Source organism: Natrix helvetica (genome assembly GCF_964273705.1).
Source record: "Natrix helvetica genome assembly, chromosome: 1".
In the NCBI taxonomy this organism is placed as follows: domain Eukaryota; kingdom Metazoa; phylum Chordata; class Lepidosauria; order Squamata; family Natricidae; genus Natrix; species Natrix helvetica.
In genome coordinates this window covers 175,424,954-175,446,994 of record NC_138548.1, presented here as the reverse complement: position 1 = coordinate 175,446,994, position 22,041 = coordinate 175,424,954, and the positions used below count along the sequence as shown (strand labels likewise).

At 41.5% G+C, this 22,041-nt stretch overlaps 1 protein-coding gene across 3 annotated transcripts in view; it reads right to left on the bottom strand.

The window, feature by feature from the left end:
* Positions 1–18,189, bottom strand: part of MYO1B (myosin IB) — a 142,006-nt gene extending 123,817 nt beyond the window's left edge. For all 3 annotated transcript variants that reach the window (XM_081934991.1, XM_081934992.1, XM_081934993.1), the window contains exon 1: positions 17,989–18,189. The gene's annotated coding sequence lies outside the window, so the exon portion shown is untranslated. The remainder of the gene's footprint in view (positions 1–17,988) is intronic.
* Positions 18,190–22,041: the final 3,852 nt, after the last annotated feature.

The window sequence follows — 22,041 nt, the reverse complement described above, 5'->3', positions numbered from 1 at the left end:
AACAGAGGCATAGCCATCAACATTCAGGAATGTGGAGCAAAGGTGTTGAGGAATGCCTTCAGAATGCTAATTTAAAGCAGATTCAGCCTTTTAGTGGATAAAACACATCAGATAAAAATCTTGCTCCCAGCTTTATCTTCTACTGAGTGAAAGCCATTTTCATAAGATATAATACTAATGTCTGCAGATATTAAAGGTAAAAGGTAAAGGCTCCCCTCGCACATATGTGCTAGGCATTCCCAACTCTAGGAGGTGGTGCTCATCTCCGTTTCAAAGCCAAAGAGCCAGCGCTGTCCAAAGACTTCTCCATGGTCATGTGGCCAGCATGTTACCTTCCCACCAAAGGTGGTTCTTAGGTTGGCAGAAGCTGGGACAAGTAACGGGAGCTTATTCCGTTAAGCGTACAAAACTTGTACAAAAAAATATATATATATTTTAAAAAAACAAAAAAAGTACAAAACTTCAAACCTCTTCATTTGATGGTTTCTGTAGGGTTTTTTTAGTCTTACATTTAAACAAGATTTGAGCTCTTCAGTTCTGTTCTATCCTCTTAGGATACTGTGAGATAGAAAAGTTTAAGTTACACCATTTTAAGATTAAAGCTAAATGGCAATCTAGCTTTTGATCTGCACTTCAAAGGTTGCATTTGCATTCCTGTTGCAGAAGAGAAATACATATGGTCTCTGGAATGAGATTTCCCCTCCCCACATCTATATGATTCTTGCTCTGATGGTGTTCTGGAAAGCCTTGAAAATAAGGCTGTTCATCCAACCCTTAAGGTAAGATAGATATGTTCTATTTCTTACATGTAGATGTCAAATTTTAACATGACTAGTAAGACAAGGACTGGAAAAGAGAGGAGCTGAGCATCAGTTATGACATTTCAGCCAATCTGTACCATTAAATTACAGTGTTTTTTTAGGCTAGATCTCATTACTACAAAATAATACAATATTCAATATTGAGATTTTTCTTTCAAAATAGTTGAAATGATGATTTGAAAAATTAATAAAAGCTCTTTCTGCCCTTCCCGTATTATTTCAGATGAAAATAATACCCAGTAAACATCACAGCATACAATCTATCTATAATGTTCACAGACTAATATGGTATTCTACTTTATTCCTACAGCTTATTAAAACATCTCAAAATCAGTATTTCTTATTGGTATATCCCAGAATTCTGGGAGTTGCGTTCCACATATCTTAAAGTTGCCAACATTGAGAAACACTGGAAATGTATAACAATTATCCAGCAATTATCAAATTGCTCAAGTACACAGACACTTGAGCAATTTTGTTAATAAATCCCTACCTGCGCATACATGACACACTGAATTACAGACAAACAGAGGCTAATCCCAAAATTAAACCAGGTTAGAGTAACAGCATGGTTTGCAAAATTCAGTCATGAAATATGTAATGTAAAGGCTGCTTTTTCATTACTCCCCAATCCATGTTTAACTGAACTAAAATGATCACACGATATACTAAATTCACAGGGATGGTTTGCATTTATAATTAAGCCATATGATTATTATTTAAAATTCAGAATCAGCTGACACTTGTTCCCTGAGTATTTTACTACCCTTCCCAAATAAGCAAACAAAAAATGGTACATATTCAAATCAACTCAAGTCTTTATTTCGGTCAAAGACCAGCACAATGTTGCACTATTAAAAGCAATACTAGTTCTACTATGTTTATAAGAAAAAGAAAGAACTGATGTCCATTTCATATTACTTTATAATTTTATCATTACAATATCAAACAATTCTTAGCTTTATAACATTAGGCTCCTTTACAGGAAAGTATAGTTCTTATAGTCAAGAAGGGCTTGGCTTGGCTGGTTTTCAAATGCCTTAATCATCAGAACAATTTTGAGAAATAAAAAAAGCTTCTTAGTAAAGGACATTGTATTCAGAAGGAGAAATGATAAAGAGAAATTAGGCTATGACAACTGCAATCTAGAATGAGAGTAAGTCATTTGTAATTGATTTCTGTAAATCTCTTCTTTCCCTTTTCTTCACATTATATGGGGAAAATGTACTTTTTTTTTCAAAGACAGACAGCAGTCTCATTTAAACAGCTCACCTGCTAATCATAGATTCAGTAATCAGGAATTGTGTGCAATGAATGAGCAGACTGGTGGAGGATTAAATTTGTTGTTGTTGTTTTTTCTCTTCTGTTCAATGGTATCTGATTCTTGGAGACTACCTGGATAAGTCCACGGAGTTTTCTTGGCAATGTTTCTCAGATTTGCCTTTCGCCTCCTTCTTCCTGGGGCTGAGAGAGAGGGATTGCCCCAAATTTAATCAACTAGTTTTGTGCCCAAGGCAGGATTAGAACTCATAATGTCTGGTTTCTAGCCTTAATCACTACATCAATCTGGCTCTCCTTTATTAATAAGATAAAATCACTCACTGCCAACAGTGCCAAAAGATCAATATTTAAGAATGGAAAACTGAGATAGTTGGGAAGTTCAGTTAAAATCGCATCAGAAATTAGCCATAAATCAATATTTACAAGGATAAACTCTCAGTGACCACCAGAAATGTAGTATTTCATATTCCTTGTTTAATATTCTATTTGTGACTCAAACACATTCTTTTCTATTCAATTTTATCATTCCATCATGGATGGAATTTCAATTTTAGAAGTTTCCTGAATGCTTGAAAATGGGATAAATTCAACTATCTGCAGCTAACACAAGATGTTTGAACTAATGAGTCAATCCCACATGGCATAAGAGTCAAATTGATGACACTCATACCATCACTGGGCTATGCAAAAAGTATTTGAAGGAAATATTTACAGGAGTGTGGATAGACATGAAGTACTTCAATATGATAAACTGAATATAGGAAGATCACAGTGACATTTCTTATCTCACTTTCCTTCCAGAGATTGGACTGATAGCTAGGACTTAGTCAATGACTTTAAAAATGCAGGCTTAACAATTCCACAGATTCCTTCAGCATTTTTGCATGTGTTGATTAGCAAACAAAGGTGTAAGATCCTATTGATCTTAGAAATAGGTAGCTATCTGCCACTTGCTTGTGCTATCTGAAGCTCATTACAGAATTATCTAGTCATGTATCACCACATCTCAAGTCAGTAACTATGTTTTGTTATTGTTATTCATGTTATTATGTTAACTATGTCATTGTTATTCCTACCTCTGCAGCTGGTATTTTTACACAGCTACCATGGGCGACTTGTAAAACTATTTAAAAGAATCCCCCAAAGTGATTCCTAAACTCTCTGCATAAGACTTGTTGAGATTGTAGCAAAATGGCTAGTCCAGTTAGAAGATTCAGAAGGCCATCTCTTGTTATTTTAACGTGAACAGCTGCACTATGTGCAAGATGAAAAATGATGAACCTTTAATTGCAAAGAGCAACTTAGTCCTAGGGCTGTGTCGTGCTTCAGATCTGATTCCCACAAGGGATACATGAACTCGCAAGGACATGCACAAAGCATCTGTTTGCAACTCTAAAGAGCAGCTGGGTTTTTTTATGGCTTCCAGAGAGAGGCTATGTATGAAACACTGTGTGCTCCAAAGCAGCTTTTTAAAATTTAAACTGCTACACATCCCTGATTATGTGCTGTCAAGTCAGTGTCAACTCTTAGTAACAACATACTGTATCGTCCAATTTTTTTTCATGATGATCTGTCCCTAATTGGCCCTTTAGGTCTTCCAATGTACATCTCTACTTAATCCCCAAAGGAGAAGTGGGCTATTCCTACATGGATTGGAATAAAATATTTTGGATTACCGTATCTTTTGAAGTTTGTTTATTTATTTATTTATTTATTTCTTGGATTTCTAAACCGCCCCCTCTCCCAAAAAGGGACTCGGGGTGGTGTACAGTCAAATGCAGATAAAAATACAATAATATAAAACAATTAAATACATTTGGATGTATAAGGTGCGTATAAGTATAAGACGCACCTTTCTGCCCCGAAACGAGGTGAAAATCTGGGTGCGTCTTATACTCCAAATGTAGCCCCACCCACCCCTCCAAATGTAGCCCCACCCACCCATCCGTCAGCCTCCGTGCATTGCATTTTTGGGTGGTTCCAGGCAGCAGGGATCCTCACTTCCACTCGGATTTTGATAACAAGCTTTCTATCCATTTAAAACAAATCTATCACCCTATGCATATTTAACTGGAGGGGGTGAGGTGGGTTAGGGTTGATTTTTATGGGGACAGAAGAGGGACTTGGCACCGAAGGCTCCACTCCCGAGATGTCCCCATCTTCCTACCTATAACTGTAGGCAATGAAAGCTTGGATTTCTTGCAGCCCAATAGAGACGCAGCACTTCAGTCCTCCTGGATATTGTCATCTCATAAACATGCTGCCCTGCGTTTTGCTGCCTCAGTCAGAGCCTGATTCCCGATGCGGCCCTGGGAAGCGGGAGGTCAGGACGCATTTGGTGAAGGGGGCGCTGCACAAGAGACATAAGGCAGTTGCCGCTATCTCTGCCCCCTGGAACGCCTTTGTTTCAGATTCATCACCTTCTGCATGCCCGGTTGAAGATCCACCACCCTCTTCCCTACATATTCATACAACACGACAGATTTATCATGGCAGAGGCAGAAAGTTTTTTTTCTTGTTTTGCTCCCCCAAAATTAAGGTGTGTCTTATATTCCGGTGCATCTTATACTCCAAAAAATACAGTAGTTCTCTTCCGCTTTGATCTGAACATCTGAGGGGCTTTAATCTGTGAAAATAATGTTCCCCTTTATCCCTCTCCCAACCTCCACCCGTTGAGCTGAATGTTCTGAGAGGGTAGTGTACTCAGCTTCAATTGAATGAAAGTATGGTTCTCCATACAATCCAATACTTTGCTCAAATTACATGGAAGAGTGTATTTAGATCTCAGATTACATAGAGGAATGTATACTTACCTAAATCTAGGTGAGTACAAAAAGTTTAATATAGCCAAGCTATACGCAGGGAAGAGAAGAATAGTGAACAGAGCTAAAGATATAACGCTGTTGCCTACCTAGAGTGAAGCCCTCCAAAAATTCAGATGAATACTTGAAGAGTGTTTAAACGAATCATGAAGCATTCCATCAAAATATTTAAGGGCTTTTTCTGTACAAGTTATCCAAAGCAAAAGTATGAAAGTGGCACTGCCATTGTTAAAATATTAATTCAGTAACTTTAATAGCTTCTAATATCTCTGGGTTTTTATTTTGAAAAAAAACCTAAAACACAATTAACTAAGCAATAAGTTAGATATAAAAAGACTGCATAGAAGATGCATGTGTCATAATAAAATTATAGCTATCTTAGGCATAGCACACAAAAACAGACCATTTTAACTCCTCAGACAATAGGATAAAATACTATGTACAAAAAATACTTGAAACATAAAACTGATTGACTATGCATTTGTCCTAGAATCACTGTAACTATACACTTTCCTGGGGAAGTCATTCTAAAATGTACAACTATAAATAAACCTGAGGGCCAGCTACTACAAATCATGATTTCCAGGATCTCAACTTTCCCCCAAAATCAATTATTTCATTCTGATTGTAATTATAAAAACAGAAACGATGGAACATCACAGTCGCCAGAACTGTGACAGAAATGTTTGCAGAATAGAGAATTAGAATTGACACTGAGTACAGGTAATCCAGATGAAAATATAATTCGGAAAATACTGGATTGTGCAGAGATGAATAGATTGAATTGAAATTAAAAGATAAAAAAGATACAGAGTATTATTTATTGTGGAATAGGTTTTATCAATGGTTAGATAAGAGATAGGAATTAGATGAAGAAACAGCATTGCTATGTGTAAGTAAAATATGAATGTTGCTTTATAACTATAAGTACGCTAATAGAATTAATCTGATCATAAATAAGATAATATAATTATAAATATGATTATAGTTATTACATGTATTATTATTATATCAGTATATCTGGGGTGGGTGTGTTCCTGCTGTAAAATGAAATGCCTGGACAACGCATTGTATTCAAAATACTTATATATAAATTTTTTAAAACTTGACTTCAAAAAAAAAAGTACAGGTAATCCTTGATTTATGACCAGAATTGAGCCCAAAATTTCCATTACTAAGCAAGGCAGTTTCGTCCCATTTTATGAACTTTTTTGCTGCAGCTAAGCAAATCACTGCAATTATTAAATGAATTACACAGCCGTTAAGTAAATCCAGCTTGTCCCATTGACTTTTCTTGTCAGAAGCTGGTTGGGAAGGTTACAAATGGTGATCATATGACCCCGGATCAGTACAATGGTCATAAATACATGCCTATTGCCAAGTGCCCAAATTTTGATCATGTAGCCATAGGGATGCTGCAACAGTCGTAAGTGTAAAAACTAGTTAAAAAAAGTGAGTTTACCAGTTTTCACACTTTTGAGTTTTGTAGCATTCCCATGGTCACATGATCAAAATTCGGGCACTACATAAATCACTTAGTTCAGTGACAATGGAACTCTCAGTCACTAATTGAATGGTTGTAAGTCGAGGATCACTGTATGTGTATGGAATACTCTTGAATGGTTTAAAATATTCAAGTAAATGCTATTGTTTTAAAAGAGTGGGTGGGGGAATGTGGCATATTCCAGTTTCACCCTTATTGTTTTTAAATGCCCTGGGTTCGCATAAAAATGGAAGGAGATTGCAGCCAGGTGTTTTATTTAGAAATGTGCTCATATGTCCAGAATTGTTCTTTATATAAATCTTATATAACAGCCATTCCTACCCATTTTGAAAGATGGTTTCACAACATGCTTTCAAAAGTCAAAAGGTAAATTGGGTGTTCTTTAATATTTTACTAACAATTTGAAGGGAGAGGTTGAAGGACTTTTTAAATTTGCAGATGATACAAAACTGAACAGGACAGTGAATACACTACAAGACAGAAATAAAATTCAAAATGAACATATTAGGTCCCAAAAATAGATTAAAGCAGCGGTTCTCAAATAGTGGGGCGCGCCCCCCTGGGGGGGCGCGAGGCTCCGTAAAGGGGGGCGTGAAGGCTCCCTTTCCATCTGGGTGCAACGGCGGCGAAGGCGTGGGCAAGTCATAATATATGCCGCCTGGAAGTGGCAGCACTTCGGACTGTGGATTTTCATTGGAGCCGCGGGCTGGAGCTGTGCAAGAAGCCTGCTCGGGCGGGGGTGGGAGGGAGGGAAGCATGGGACCGCCCGTCTTCGCCACCGCGTAGCTCGCCTCCCCGCCAGCAGCTCCACCGCCAGCATTCCGTCTGGAAGCTCCACCGCAACAGCCGCTGTTGGGGAAGGGACAAAGGGGCGGCAGTCGCCCGATCTTGCCACCGCCACCCCTTCGCCCCTGGTAACGGCGACTGTTGTGCTGCTGCTTCCAGCTGGGATGCTGGAGGAGCTGCTGGCAGGGAGGGAGGGAAGAAGGGCAGAAGGGAGGTGGAAGGAAGGAAAGAAAAGCAGACACGCCGGAGGGAAAGAGGAAAGAAGGCAAGCAGGCAGGAAGGAGGCAGAAGGAAGGAGGGAAGAATGGAACTGGAAGGGAGGCAGGGAAGGAGGGAAGGAGAAAGGAATTTCACCAAGACAAATGCAAAGTTCTTAACTTAGGAACAAAAATCAAATGTAGGATGCCTGCAAAATATCTTGGAACAGTAGCCAACCACAAATCAAATTTGAGTCATTAGTGTGACATTTCTGCTAGATAAGGCAAATGCGATTTTGGGCTGTATCAACAGAAGTATTGTTTTGAAACTGTGTGTAATTATTATTCTGTTGCATTCTGCTATAGTTCAGATCACACATCAAACATCTCTAAGAAGGATTCAGAGAAACTTGAGAAAATTTAGTGAAATGCAATGAGGATGATCAGAGAATTAGAAAGTAAATCCTATGAGGAGAGATTGAAGATGTTTAGCCTTGAGAAAAGATGATAGAAAGGAATAAATAACTGTGTTGCTGCTGCCATAGTGGGGAAAGGTATGGGTATTCGTGTTGCAGGTTTTTAATGTTGTACGCTGCTCAGAGTCACCTCTGGGTGAGTTTGGTGCCCATATAAATTTGTCAAATAAATAAGATATCACACTTCCAATATATAAAAGGTTATTGCACAGAAGATAGACAAGATCCCCCCCCACACACACACACCTCCCTCTTTCAGTGTGTAGAGTATAGGATAATGCGTTTAAGGCACAGACAGATAAGATTCTGATTGTTGTTGTTTGAAAAAAAAATCATAAAAACAAAAACCATTGGACAATATTCCAATCACTGGGACAGATGGTTCCCTTTTTGGATGTTTTAGGGGAGGGAAGACAGTAATGCTTAATTTATATTTCTACACTGAGCAAAGTATTGACCTTCATAATCTAAAAGTCTCATTCTAATCTACGATACTATGAAAAGTACACTACCTTCTTTACTGTGTACTATATTTCTGGAGAAACAGCTTTTCACAGAACACAAGAATAGTCAATATCTCAGAACAAAAATTAATCCATAATATTTAGAGTAAAACATAGCAGAAGGCTAATCTAGAGGAGTTGATCTTCAGGAGTTGAGGCTAAAGGATATTGACTGTTCTTTCCTATAAAACAAATAAGCAGTGAAGGCAATCAGTTGTGAAATGTATAGTTTGTAAGATCTATGCATCCTTACCATTATACTGTGACTGGAATGAATTGCTGACAACGGTCACTCTTTGCAACTATTTTTTATTTCTTGCCTACAGAAAGATAATTGCAAAGAATGTACAGAAAGCAGGCAACTAATGGTTAAAAGAAGCAAGACATGAGTGAAAAGGAGAGAGAATGATCTTACAGCTGAGTGAATGAAATTAAAAACAAAGGGGTGGAATTATTTGAGAAAAACTGGAGTGAAAAAATACTGAGAAGGTGTCCATCAAGGATTTGAATAGAAATGATAATGACAAATCAAAAATTAGAATTGAAATAGATATCTAAGTGTTCGTCAAAAGAAAATCATATATCCTATAAGGATGAACAATTGAAAGACTAAAAGTATAGACAGTGTAATTGTAGAAATGTTAAAATATGGAAGTGTTTTGTTCACAAGGTGGTTGTGCAACGTGTTTAACAAGCATGTGAAAACTATACTTTGCCTGGTGATTGGAAGAATGGTGCTATTATTCTCCTATACAAAGGCAGCAGAACTTAATGCAGAAAACTAAGAGAAAATAGTTTGTCAATGGAGCCTGGGGAAGTGTTGGGCAATGTTCTGACTGCAAGGTTTTGAAAAATGCCAAAAAAGCAAAATTTGCACACTAAGTAAGTAAGACTTTCTGCTAGGTAGGGAATGTGTAGGCCTGATTTTTGCTATTTAGCAGGTAAATGAGAAATGGATGAATGTGAGAAAATGAGTCTACTATATGATTGTTGATTTAGAGAAAGCATCTGATAAAGTGAATGGCTTCAATGATAATTTTTTGTGTGGGTAAGCAAGGAATTGAAGGTTGTGCTGAATATGATAAGAGTGGCATAATAATGGATGTAAAGCAAGGTTAAGAATAAATGATATTCCTAGTAAATGCTTCAATGTCATTCAGGGTACACAATAACAATGTGGGTTTTTTTTTCTTTTTATGACCCTGTAATCCAGTGTTGGTGAACCTTTTCGGCACTGAGTGCTGAAAAGGGAGTGCACACGTGCCTGCTGGAAACCAGAAGAGCAGTCGCCCGGCATGCATGTGCGCGCTGAGAAGATGATCTTCCAGTTTCCAGCATGTGCATGCACACCAATCAGCTGATCTTTGCATGTGCATGCATGCCAGAAACCAGAAGACCAAATGGCCAGTGCGCATGTGCACAGCGGCTACTGTTCTGGTTTCCAGCTCTCCTGCACACGTGAAGACCAGCTGGCTGGCGCGCTAGAACCCAAAAGAGCAATGGGTGACAGCTTGCGTGCCCAGAGAAATGGCTCTGTGCGCCACCTCTGGTACGTGTGCCATAGGTTTGCCATGATGGCTGTATTCCCTTGATTTGGGGTAGAGTTGGGGCAACTGAATGGAGCTGAGCATTTACTGGCAAAATGCCCTTCCTGACATCATTTCCATCCAGATATGGACTATTTTCATCAGCCTATCCCCTTGCCTGGACTATCTTCTTGCCAGGACCATCCCCTTAGTGGGAACTGCGGCCGCTGATACATATTAACATCTACAGCTCCCACTTGATGAACTTGGCCCTGTCTAATTATGTTATATACGAGGCTAGACCTACTACAGCTACGAGATTCCCCCCTCTCGCAGCTATGGCCTCCTGCCCTTTCGAGGGCCCACCTTGAGGACGGGTTCATTAACCCAGAGAGGTGGAGGAAGCGCACGTTGAGGGGCTTTTTAATTAAATGTTTTTTAAAAGTTGTAAGGGGTTATAGGGATGGGGGGGGACAGGTCAGGAGGGATGGGAGAGCCAGGCACCTAGGTGTGATCGAAGGAGGAGGGAGCGGAGTGGGGGAGGAGAGGGAAGATAGCATTCTTGCGCAGGGCTCTCTGATACCAACGGTCGTGGGGAGGGGCAGGTGCGAGGACAGATCAAGAGCGCGTAGTCAGTTGGGAGACCGGGGTTTTTGGTCACTCCCGGTCGTTTGTACCAACCCCTGCATACTAGGTGGTCAGGATCTACAGACCCAAGGCCTGAGACTGCTGTTATGCAACGCAAGGTCCGTTGTTAATAAGGCCCCCCTCATCCACGATCTAATTTTGGAGGGGGAGCCAGACCTCGCAGGAATAACCGAGACCTGGTTGGGCCACGAGGGAGGTTTACCCCTCGTGGAAATGTGCCCGCCAGGTTATCGAGCATTTCACCAGCCTCGGGCCCAGGGAAGGGGCGGTGGGGTAGCAGTGATTATCCGGGAAGACTTGGAGCCGAGAGAGTTCACTGTGCCACAGACATCCGGGTGTGAGTCCCTCGTCGTGAGATGGGGCCCAGGGAGGCAGTTGGGCCTGCTGATAGTATACCTGGCTCCTCGCTATACATCAGCGGCCCTGCCTGAACTCCTCGAGCTGATCTCATCGGTGGCGGTTGAGACCCCCAAACTTGTAGTGATGGGGGATTTTAATCTGCCGTCGATGGGAGAAGCATCTGAGGGGATTCGGGAGTTCATGGCTTCCATGACAGTCATGGACCTGACCCAGTTAATTCAGGGCCCTACTCACGAGGGAGGCCACACGTTGGACCTTGTCTTTGTCTCCGGCCAGTGGACGAGTGATCTGGGAATAGGGGATCCAATTACTATTCCCCTGTCATGGTCAGATCACTCACTTCTCCGGCTTGACTTCCCTGGTGCTACACCCCGCTGCGGGGAGGCGGAGCCGGAAGGTATTAGATGGTTCCGCCCCAAGCGCCTGATGGAACCAGATAGGTTCCAGACGGAGCTTGGGCCACCTCCTGTGGACCTGACCCGCCCCCGAGGACCTGGTAGACGCATGGAATAGTGCGACTACCGGGGCCCTAGACCGGGTGGCGCCTTTGCGGCCTCTCCTGCGGCGACGAACCACCCTGGCTCCTTGGTTCACCGAGGAGCTAAGGGTGATGAAACGCCACAAGAGACGCCTAGAGAGTCGTTGGAGATCCTCCCGTTCCGAATTTGACCGAGCACAGGCACGAGCCTATTTGAGGACGTACCTTGTGGCATTAAGAGCGGCCAAACGTCAATATTGTGCCGCTCTTATTGCGTCCGCAGATAACCGCCCTGCCGCCCTGTTTCGGGTGACCCACTCCCTCTTGTTTGAGAGACCGCGGGAAGCCCCTTTGCAGGGCAGAGCAGAGGAGTTTGGGAAATATCTACAGGACAAAGTCGCTCAAATCCGGATGGGATGGGCCCCTTTCAGTGGTCCAGCTGAGACGCCCGCGGCGAGTCTTGAGGGACCGCTTTGGGAGGAGTTTGACTCGGTTGCCATCGAGGATTTGGACAGGTTGCGTGGACGTCTGCGACCTACCACATGTTTATTGGACCCGTGTCCCTCCTGGCTTGTATTGGCATCCTGGGAGGTTACACGCGACTGGCTCCTGGGCCTAGTGAACGCTTCGTTGGGTGAGGGGCTCCTACCGACCACCTTGAAAGAGGCGGTGGTGAGGCCCCTGCTCAAGAAGCCTTCCCTCGACCCAATGGACCTAGTCAATTATCGTCCAGTCTCCAACCTTCCTTTTTTAGCGAAGGTTGTAGAGAGTGTGGTAGCACAACAGTTCCCACGTCACCTGGAGGAGAATGATTATCTAGACCCGCGCCAGTCCGGCTTCCGACCCGGGCACAGCACGGAGACGGCCTTGGTCGCATTGGTTGATGATCTCTGGAGGGCCAGAGATAGGGGTTGTTCCTCTATCCTGGTCCTATTAGATCTCTCGGCGGCGTTCGATACCATCGACCATGGTATCCTGTTGCACCGGCTAGAGGGGCTGGGAGTCAGGGGCACCGTTCTACGGTGGTTTGGCTCCTACCTCTCTGACCGGACGCAACGTGTGTTGGCAGGGGAGCAGAGATCGACCCGGAGATCACTCACATGTGGGGTGCCTCAGGGGTCGGTACTCTCGCCTCTCCTGTTCAACACATACATGAAACCGCTGGGCGAGATCATCCGTGGCTTTGGGGTGGGATATCATCTGTATGCTGATGATACTCAGCTATACATTTCCACCCCGAACCACCCCAATGAGGCTGTCGAAATGATGTCCCGGTGTTTGGAGGCCGTACGGGTCTGGATGGATGACAACCGACTAAAACTCAACCCTTCCAAGACGGAGTGGCTGTGGCTTCCGGCCTCCCGGTTCAACCAGTTGCTTCCATCTCTGGCCATCGGGGGCGTGCAACTGGCCCCCATGGAACAGGTGCGCAATTTGGGCGTCCTCCTAGATGCCCGGCTGTCCATGGATGACCATGTAACAGCCGTGGCAAGGGGGGCGTTCCATCAGGTTCGCCTGATGCGCCAATTGCGCCCCTTATTGGACCGGGATGCCCTACGCACAGTCACCCATGCGCTAGTGACGTCTCGCCTGGACTACTGCAATGCTCTCTACATGGGGCTTCCCTTGAGATGCACTCGGAGACTGCAGTTGGTCCAGAATGCGGCCGCGCGGGTGATTATGGGGAGGACTAGATACTCCCCTGTAACACCTCTCCTGCGTGAGCTGCACTGGCTTCCTGTAGTCTACCGAGTGCGTTTCAAGGTTTTGATTATGATCTTTAAAGCGCTTCATGGCACAGGGCCTAGTTACATGCAGGATCGCATCCTGCCCCATACATCCCTACGACCAATCCGCTCACACAGAGAGGGACTTCTTCGGGTGCCGTCCGCCAAACAGTGTCGGGGGGCGACACCCAGGAGCAGAGCCTTCTCTGTGATGGGCCCAGCCCTGTGGAATGACCTCCCCCGTGACATCAGGACTACTTCCGATCTCCGCTCCTTCCGTGTACAGCTGAAGACCCACCTCTTTCAATTATCTGGCCTGGCTCAACCGTAAATTTTTCTTACTCCTCCTGACAGTTCTTTTAAAATTTTAAATTTTAAATTGTGTTTTACAATTGGGGTATTTTAATGGTGACTTTTAATTGTCCATGTGATGTAATTTGTTACCTCCTCCGTGCATGTATGTCCTGTATATATGTATGTTTATGTGTTGTATATGTTTTATATGCTCCATTGTACGCCGCCCCGAGTCCTGTCTGGAAAGGGAGCGGCTAATAAATTTAAATTTATTATTATTATTATTATTATTATTATTATTATTATTATTATTATTATTATTATTATTATTATTATTATTACTACATGGAGTTTGCAGAGGATACTTGCTAAGATATAATATCCTTTGGTTATTTAATGTATTTATGGATAAGTACCTTAAAAGCATGTGGTAGTAACAGATATGTTATTTGGGAATTTGAAAACATGCATATTTTTGTATTAAAATGATATTGTTCTTTTAATTCAGCCAACTAGTTTTATGAAAATGAGACTTAATTTATAACAGGGAACACATAAAATTGAATGTAATTGGAATGGGGTATTTGAGAAATATGCATGGTAAAACAAAGAGATAGCATCAAGAATGAATGGCTGTAAATTATTCTAAATTGATTTAAACAATGAGTGGCCAGTACAAAAAAAAAAAAAAGGACGGTGAAGTAGTCTGATCCTAATGGTGAAAATGAATGAGAATCAAATCAGACAGCTAATATATAAAGGCAAATTGAATGAATCAAGAAAAAGAAGACTGAAATTGTGGCTGGATAGTATTGATGAGATCTACAAAAAAGAAAGGTAATGAATTTAAGGAACAAAAAACAGTGTAGGAGAACTATGGAACAATAATGGTTTGCAGAAATAAGAAAAATATGAGTTATTTAGTATGAACTAAATATGGTGCAATTTTTTTTTAAAAAACCTACAATGCTCATTAAGCATACACCCGAACGAAACAATTAATCGAGACAGCTCAACAGGCCATACAACCTCCTTCCTGACCCTTAGGACCTAAAGTACATGCAATGCTTAACATTGGCTGTCAGGGTTCGGCTCATCTTATCTGATCTGATATTTTATGCTTCAATCCTTCTGAGTTACTATACTTTACACTTTTGCTCTGCTTTGTCTAAAGTTGCTTACCTCAAAAATGAACAAAATGATGGTTATATATTAATGCATATGTAACTATAAGCGAATATGTTTTGGCAACTATTCTTTATAAACGCAACTAATTACTCAAATTGCATTGTGTAATCCAATAACAGGTAAAGGTAAAGGCTCCCCCGCACATGGGTGCTAATCGTTTCTGGCTCTAGGGGGCGGTGCTCATTTCTATTTCAAAGCCAAAGAGCCAGCGCTGCCTAAAGACGTCTCTGTGGTTCATGTGGCCCGCATGACTAAACACCAAAGGCACAGGGAGCGCTGTTACCTTCCCACCAAAGTGGTCCCTATTTTTCTACTTGCATTTTTACGTGCTTTTGAACTGCTAGGTTGGCAGAAGCTGAGACAAGTAACGGGAGCTCACTCCATTACGCGACGCTAGGGATTCGAAATGCTGAACTGCCAACCTTCTGATTGACAAGGTCAACGTCTTAGCCAGTGAGCCACCGCATCCCAAATCCAATTATACAAACCAAATATTTCACACATAACTTCGCAATTCATTTTCCATTAAAATTAGGGTAGGCAACTTGCAGCTTTCAAGCACATTTTTGTAGCCTTTTGTATCACTACTTATATCGCAATAGTGATAAATAGAAGATTTATTTGTCAACGAAGAATGGTGGGAAAGCAAATAAAATGTACTACGTAATCTACAGTGTGTACTTAACAAGATTTAAAAAAACAAACTGGAAAATTTAGCTCCACCTATGTATAACAACTTTATAGTATAATCCCCACCTACTGTAGCTTTTACCCCTAAGAAAAATACTTAAAAGTTAATATCTCTGGACAGTTAACATTTCTTTTACACTGTTTTTACAAGAATATCTCAGTCCATATTAAACCAAATGTTATCACACTACAGCTTAATATGCGAACACTAGTCATCACTTTTTAAGCAATAAATGTTTGAAGGGTAGGCACGCTTCATAGAGTATACAAAATGTAGGATAAAATGTAATGTATTGCAATCTGTTCAACAGTCATTTTCAGCACAATTATAGAGGAACAAGCTCTACTGAATTCAATGGCACATACTTCTAACGTACTTAATCTATAATATGTATGAGTTATCCTCAAAAGGAAAGAAGATGAATTTGAGACCCATTCTAAAGCTGTTACGGTATTGGACTTGGATCAATGAGATGCTAGTTCAAATTGGTACAACTTGCTGATTTAGCATTTGGACAGCCACTTTCTCAGCCCAACTCATCTTACAGTTGTGATGAGATAAATAGCAAAGACCCATCTATAAATCCTCTTTACAAATAATAAATCTTCTCTTGATTACTTTCCCTGTTCTGTATCTTCTCCCCTTTACTAATTTGTCACAAATATAGCTGATATGTTTCATTACTGCCTTATTCACTTCCCAGGAATGTCCGCAACATTCCTAGCTTGAGATACTGATGCAAGAGATTTCAATCCATGAATTTCCACTAAGTTATGGAAGACAAAAAGATGCCAACTGGATAAAGTAGAGAAAACAGGCAGAGGTCCAAGTAGAAACAATTTAAAGACGGTAACAGAGATCATGATTACACATGATTGATAAACAAATTGCTTATAGATCATCTGGCAGTCTTCTTACAAAGACAAAGAATAGACTTTAGGGAAATCCTCCTAAAATGAAGAGTAGCTGGTTCTCTTACAGGAAGGCAGAATGGACTAAATGACGACACAAGTGTGAACAGATGGGCAAGTAAGTTCTACTGACTTAATTGCAAGCCTGTCTTAATCTTTTAAATTCTTCTGTGGAAGGAAGAGAATGAAAGAGCTCTAGAAAAATGATATCATGAGACAGTGTTAAATATTAAACAACTAAGGAACAAGGACCCCTCAATTCCTTTTGACAGACATCCCCTCACATCTGGGCTAACCACCCTTTCTCAGATAATGAATAGAACTGATCCTATCCCAACGGGCTTTGTGAAAAAGCTGCTCTTTAGAGGTGTGTGTATATCTGAATACAATGAAGAAGGCAATAGGAAGAAATTATATACTTGCTTTCTTAAGGAAAAAGTTCGAACTTCTGAGAAAAACAGGTAAGTCTTTTGTCACAATTGCACCCCCATTCAAGGATAGGCTTGTGAACAGCTATTTACTGAATTGAGTTTCTGTTTGCAAAGAAGTTGATAATCACAGTTAAAAACAGAGGCAGAATACAGAGTCCGCCAGCAGCAGCAACTTTATTCACTGCCATGTTGCAGCTCAGCCAACAGAGAACTTGTTGCAACTAAATTGTTACCTCTGGATTTCACTAAAACAAATCCCCAATCAAGCACAGATATCCTGAACAAAGCAACTCTTAAGGATCAAAAATTGGAAGCACACCCTAAATCGCTTCAGGGCTTAACAGACTGAAATCTGAAATCCTAGAATCTGGTTTCAATCCCTCTGCAGGCACCAGGCACACACAAAAGGACAGAACACATGCACACACACACACTAACATACAGAGTCCTTGAGACTAAACAAAGACCAGGCAGGCAAGAGAAGGACACCAGAGAACGAACTACTGTAATCCAAATCCAACTTTCCCTGGAGAAAATCATAAACAGCTTGCAACCTTCCTCTCAGAAAAATGTAGATAATTGCAACACGTTTCTTCTCCAGCTTCACTTAAACGTTCAGGAAATGCACTCTTAAATTGTCCCTTCAGATCTCACCTGCTCTTCCAACATCCAAACTACCCGTCTCTTCCCTACCACCCAATATACTCTGCCCCTGTCCCTCCTCTTTCGCCCCCAATTCTTTATTCCCATTCTCTCTCCCTGATCCCATCTTGCATTCCTGAAGCCCATTCTTCAGCCCTGCAAGGTTTTCATGCCACTCCATCGCCTGCTTCCTGTCCGCAACCGGTTTAATTGTCGTCCATGCACCACAGAATAAAGACGGTCCTCTGCTCTTCCTCCCCCCCCCCAGATCCCCTTCTTTTCCGTCTTCTCCAAAGTCGACCCCCCTCGTTATTCCAAAAGTCCCTGCCTAAATCACTGCAGCTTTCTGCTTCCTTTGCCAGGACTGCCTCTTAGCAAGACCTTTAACCCAGAAGGCTCCGAGACATCGTCCCTGCTCCTCCTCCTCCTCCCTCCTCTTCATGGCGCCAAATCTTCGTTCTGTGACCACTGGTTTCCTGAAATCCCCCCAGTTCCCACCCCAAAGCCCCTCTGTGCCCATCACCATACATCTCTCTCAGTCCCCACTTCTCCCCAGCCCCTCTTTTGGCCACCAGCAGAACAGCCCAGCAATCGGAGCACCTGAAGGAAGAGAGCGCAGAAAAGCAGGATAAGGATACCCGCCAGACCATCCACACCACAAAAGCCAACTCTGAGCCCAAGCGGGACGGCGCCTCTCCGCACCTTTCTCGTTCTAGGCAATCCTCGCCTCCGTCCAGATGCGCCTCTCGACCCCAGCAAGCAGGGGTGGGTGGGAAAAAGCGGGACCGCTCCTGGGGCTGCCCAGCTCCAGCTAGCGCTCTCGCTCTCAGGTTGGAATCCGTCCGGCTTTTTCCTCCGAAAAGCAGCCTGTTCCCGAGGAACTCAGCCTGCAGCAAGAGCGACCACGCCCCTCCCCGCCTCACAGGAGCAGGGGGCGTGGTAATGACCTCGCGGTAGGGAGTCGGCCGGTTCGAGGCGGGGCCACGCCGCCGCCGCCGCCTTAGTTCCACACCTCCGCTGCGGCAGGCGAGGTTCGCGCGAAGGGGAGGCGAGCGACCCCCAGCGGCGCCCTGAAGCAGCCGCTGCGGTTCAAGCGCTCGAAAGTTTTAATGCGGGACGGGGGGCGAGATGCGAGGGACATCCGGGTGGACGGGCGAATGGCTTAGCTCTGAAGAACTTTCCGTGCCCTTTCGTAATAGAATAGAATAGAATAGAATAGAATAGAATTATTTATTGGCCAAGTGTGATTGGACACACAAGGAATTTGTCTTTGGTGCATGTGCTCTCAGTGTACATAAAATAAAAGGTAATGCAGCCTTGCAAGGCGACTTTGCTGGGGATCATGAGTGAGGAGGTCCATCATTCGTGTAAGGCTTCCGAAAGGCTGCCTTCTCAATTCAGTGGGGCTTCATAAGTAGATGAATGGAGTAAGAATATCCGTTTTATGGCTTTTGGATCCCTTTTCCATTTTTTTAATAGAGCGTTTTGAATAAGTACGTTTTTTTCTGACAGTTTTATTTAAGATCGTTCTTCCTCTCAAACTGTTTTAGATTCCATTGGAAGGAAGACGGGCATTTCTGTAGTATTTTATTGAAATAACTACATAATAGTGTAAATGACATGTCTGCTTGTATGTGTGTGTCCCCTTACATTTAGTCCCTGCAATTTTCTCAGCAGGTTTTTTGCAAGTGGTTTTGCCATTGCTAGCTTACTGGGGCTGAGAGACAGTGGCTGGCCCAAGGCCTGCTGGTTTTAGGAAGGAGTAAAACTCACTTGACTCCCATCCAGTTTCTAACCTGCTGCCTTAACTACTATACCAAACTAACATTCTCATAGAACTCTACTTATATTGTGATTAAATAGTAAGAGAATTATACTAACATTGTAATTTTTGTATAGAGTGTGCTATGGGAATTTAAAAAGAGTGATGCTGGATCAGAGCAATAGTTTGCATTCTGTTTTCCTAGCGGCCAATCTGATGCTTATGGCATTATGAATTATATTACATTATGTAACATTGGAACATAATAAAGAAATAAGGCTTCCAATAAGAAATTAGTAGCAATAGCAATAGCACTTAGACTTATATACCACTTCACAGAGTTTTACAACCCTCTCTAAATGGTTTTACAGAGTCAGCATATTGCCCCCAGATCCTCATTTTATCCATCTCGGAAGGATGGAAGGCTGAATCAACTTTGAGCCTGGTAAGATTTGAACTGCCAAATTGCAGGCAGCTGGCAGAAGTAGCTGCAGTACCGCATTCTAACCACTGGGCCACTGTGGCTCATACAACAGGACCCACCCAGGCCTTTTCTAACATGCTATTTCTAAAAATAATACAGAACTGTTTGCATGCTTTGCATGTGATGACTTGGTACTGATTTGGTCATATAGAAAAGGTATTAATGAAGAAGTGTTACTATAAGCAATCATGATCCATTCTAATTTCCCTGCATATAGGAATGAGACCTTGTACTGGCTGAGGACATAATCTAAGCCTTGTCGTGGGGGGAATTCTGGAAACTACGAAAGTACACTAACTTGGTTTCACCTATGCTAAAATATTGGACTGCATCAGGGGGACTTCATGGGTTTTTGGAAGTTTTCAACTGCTTCTACCCTATAGATGAAGCCATCCAATTAAACCAACCAATGTTGCTTAGTCAAGAAAACGCAGGAAAACAAATTGTAGCAAAACATGATGTTGAAATCCAAGATTTTAATTACAAATCCCTTTTTACTTTAATATCTCTTGTTACAGCCGTTCTATTAAAATAAATTTAGATTGCAAGATTTTCTATTGTTATTTTTAAATAAGACTTTTACAATATAAAAGCAAATCATCTAGCTGTAGTGATTCATGATAGACAGGGATCTAGAGGTATTATAATATATATGTAATTTTACTAGAAGCAACTTTTAAAAAAGCAAGTTTTTAAAGCTTGGAAACTAATTTATTTAAGAAGTGTCAATTTTAAAACTGACCAATGGACCAATTCTGTGTTCTGTTTCTGATTTCCCATATTTCAAGAAATCTATAAGAAATGCATTCCGGCCATAGTTCTCCCAAATTATTATTATTATCAGAAAGTGATATCTAAATAAGTCATGGATGGATATTCAAGAAATGAAATCCTTTTCGACTGTGTTGGGAAATATCCTGTCTACACTTTGCAAAATTCTCAAGACTGAATAAAAAAAAATATATAGACAAATTATTTGACTTGAACAAGTGACTTAAAATCACATTTCAAAGTTGTGCATGAGTCTCTTCCATTTAAAATACAAAACACAAGCGATGTTTTTAATGTTACCCTTTGCAAAATATGCAACAGTAAACTGATATTCTATAATCTACCATTGCATATAACTAACAATTTTGGGGTATGTGATTCCAGGTCAGTCTAAATTAGTTCTATAATTTTCTTAGCAATATTTCATAAGTGGTTTGTCCTTGTCTGCTTCTTAGGGCTGAAAGAGAGTGTCTGGCCCAAGGTCACCTAGCTTGCTTTGTGCCTAAGGTAGGCTAGAACTCAGTCTCCTGATTTGCAACCTGGTGCCTTAACCACTACTCCAAACTGTGTCATACAATAATTAACAATGGTAATCTATTAAACTTTGAACCTTTGTGCTAAATCTGATGGACTTCTTTACTTGGAAGTAGGTCCTATTAGCTTCAATTTAATATTCTTTACTCCCTCGTATCTTGACTAGAGAGTAAACTTCCTAGGGTTCAGTCATATTTCCTTATAAATCAGGATCCATTTAGGCTGTATATGTGTTGCTTGTTTTAGGCTTAAGAGGATCCACCCTGATGGATTAGTTTATGACTCTTCAATTTAATTAGAGCACTAATCACCAGCTCTTTAAAATGCTGATTTCTGCTGTAAAACCCTTGATGACTTGGCACCTAGGTATCTATAGGATAGTCTGTTCCAATCTGCACCGGCCTGCCCTATTAGATCATTTAGAGAAAATATTCCTGATGCCCCATCATCAGGAAATAAAAGAGCTAAAGCAATGAAGCCCTGTTTTTTTTGGGTGGCAAGACCAGTCCTATGGAACTACCTCAAACTGATACCCTCCTTGGTGCTTTCAGGAAGCTGTTGAACATGGAGTTTCATGAAAGCTTTTTAAACCTGTTCAGTGCAGCTTTTATTTTTGTTTGTTATTTCATTGTGAAGGTTTGGTTTAAGTCTTTGACCTTAGCATGGAAGTAGCCACTTAGAGCTGAGTTGAGTGTGGTGGGATACAAATGTAGTAAAATAAGTAAAAATTAACATGCCAATTCTAGTTCTGTCATGTTCAACCTGAAGAGCTTTTGAACAAGGTTTTAAAAAGATTCGTGCATTCAGATTGCACAAGGAAAGCCTTTTCGAAAATTCAGAATTGTGTTTCTTTTAAAAACGTTTTCTTTTCTGGAAGCAACTTTAGAGGCAAAGAGTATAAATTTGTGTTTAAAAAAACATTTAAACTTGGCTCTATTTTCACAAGACGAAAACCTTAACCAGAGCTGCTGTTGGAGAAGGTAGATGAAGGCTGCCATATTATGCAATGGAGAGAAAGTAAACTTGATTCTGAATAAAAATGTACTTAATTGTGCTGTAGGGAAAATAAAAAGCTGTATACGCAAAATTTTAATAGTTTTCACTTTTTTGTGTGTTGCACTGATTGTAGTATAATTTGTTTGTTTTTTTATTTTGTGCATTGCCCAGCATCATATGACTGAGGCAAATTATTGTAAATAAACAA